The 2,223-nt window shown below is 38.5% G+C and overlaps 1 pseudogene across 1 annotated transcript; it reads right to left on the reverse strand.

Annotated features, from left to right (window-relative positions):
• Positions 1 to 1,469: 1,469 nt before the first annotated feature.
• Positions 1,470 to 1,788, reverse strand: LOC311186854 (thioredoxin-like; annotated as a pseudogene). Its single transcript has one exon. The product of its transcript is annotated as a thioredoxin-like (transcript).
• Positions 1,789 to 2,223: the final 435 nt, after the last annotated feature.

Here is a 2,223-nt window from a genome sequence, read left to right on the forward strand (position 1 = left end):
TACTATTATTTGTTGTGTTTGCTGACTCTGACTTATTTTGTTCATGTTCTACTGGGTTTTATTGATGAAAATCCTATTCCGTTTGTCTTACTGTCATGTACATACCGAGAGGCTTGATGTTTGCATTTGCTAGAGGTTCCACAGAGACAAATTTATCTTTTAATTTCACAAGTTGTAGGTTCTGGGGCCATATAAGTAGTTTAGGTTTGAATCATGTGTGATGCTAAGTTATATGGTTAAGAATTCATAAAGGACAAAAATGGATCCCCCATAGAAAGCCAAGCTGCCTTGTTGTGTCCGTATAACAATAGGAAGTTTCTCTAGTCCACACCCTGAAGGCATTATCTTTGATGTCCTCTTCATCTCATGTGAATCAAAGAGCTCATGCCTGTCTCTTTTGTGTTAAGTCTCAATTCCCTGGTCTTATTTTATTTTTCTTTATTTTACATCGTTGTTCATTTTTGTACAATGTTTGATTTCTCCTCTCAGGTGTCCCCGTAAAATTACCACCACCAAGACACCTGTGAACATCACCATAGACTCTTGTGTTCTTCCCTCCCATTTTGATCACTTTCCCTCCCCCTCCCCTGATGAATGTTTCCAATTTATGGTTTGACTGCTAGCTTTGTCTCCCCGCCCCCATCCTTGGTATGGTTTTCCTATGTTCCTCCTATAAGTGAAATCATATGATACTTTTTTTCCTTCTGACTATTTCACTGAACATAATCCCTTCCAGCTCCATCCATGTTGCTGTGAATGGCATAAGTTTATCTTTTTTGAATGCTGAGTAGTACTTCATTGTGTATATATAAAACATCTTCTTGATCCAGTCATCTGTTTTCGGACATTTAGGTGGTTTCCATATTTTAGCTATTGTAAATAGGCTGCGATGAACATAGGAGTGCAAGCATCCTTTTGAATTAATGTTTTTGTGTCCTTTGGGTAAATTCCTTTCTTTTTTTGAATTTATTTTTAATTGAGGTGATATCGGGTATTGCCACTGTAGTGTGCCCATCACCAAATCACCCACAGTCCACCACCAGTCCATTGTGCTTCTTTCCTTTGTTCCCACCACTACCCCCACAATGTTTCAATCCTATAGTCAACTTTTTAGGGTTAATTTTCAAGCTTGTCCCTATCTGATCCTTAGTTTGGTTTCTCTATAGTCTATATACAAGTGACACCATCTGGTATTTATCTTTCTCCTTCTGACATACTTCACTTAGCATTATTTCTTCCAGCTTCATCCATGTTGCCACAAGAGGCATGTTTATCTTTTTTTTTTTCCTAATAGTCATTTATTTATTCTGAAAGCTAGTCAGACACCAATTTTAAAAAGGGTAGAATTAATATTTTATTTTCATGTATAATCAGGGACAGCTGCAAATAAGTCTGGCTATTTAATCTGTTTTTGTAAATAAAAAAAATTACAGTTGTTACAGCCGATGAGTGGTTCTCAGAAAACATGATTAGATTAATTCATTAATGGTGGCTTCAAGTTTGTCCTTATTTGCTCCAGAAAATTCACCCACCTTTTGTCCCTTTTTAAAAAACTGAAAGGTTGGCATGCATTTGACTTCACAATCTAAAGCAACATCCTGACAGTCATCCACATCAACTTCAAGGAACACCACATTGGTGTACTTTTCAGAGAGGGCGTGAAAGAAAGGCTTGATCATTTTGCAAAGGCCCACACCACGTGGCCGAGAAGTCAACAACTACGAGTTTATCTCCTGCACCATTCAAGGCGTCCTAAAAAGCAACCTTGCTGTCAATCTGCTTCACCATTTTGGCTGCAAGAGTCTGACTAGCGACCGTCAGAACTGATGGAAGCGGATCCAAAGAGCCGGAACCGAGCTTATGTTTATCTTTTTTGATTGCTGCATATTACATTCTGTTTATATACCACATCTTAGTCTACTCATTGTAAATAGTCCCACAATAAACATGGGAGTGCAAGTATCCCTTCAAATTAGTGTTTTTGAATTTTTGGAGTAGATGCCTAGGTGCGGAGTTATTGGGTTGTATGGCAGGTCCATTTTTATTGTTTTGAGACACCTCCATATTGCTTTCCTTAAGGGCTGGACCAGTCTGTATTCTCACCAGCAGTGTGGGAGAGTTCCCTTTTCTCCACATCCTTGCCAGCACTTGTTTCTGGTCTTTTCTTAGTTGTGAGATGGTATCTCATTGTGGTCTTAATTTGCATTTCCCTGATGATAAGTG

Source organism: Talpa europaea (assembly GCF_964194135.1).
Source record: "Talpa europaea genome assembly, chromosome: X".
In the NCBI taxonomy this organism is placed as follows: Eukaryota; Metazoa; Chordata; class Mammalia; order Eulipotyphla; family Talpidae; genus Talpa; species Talpa europaea.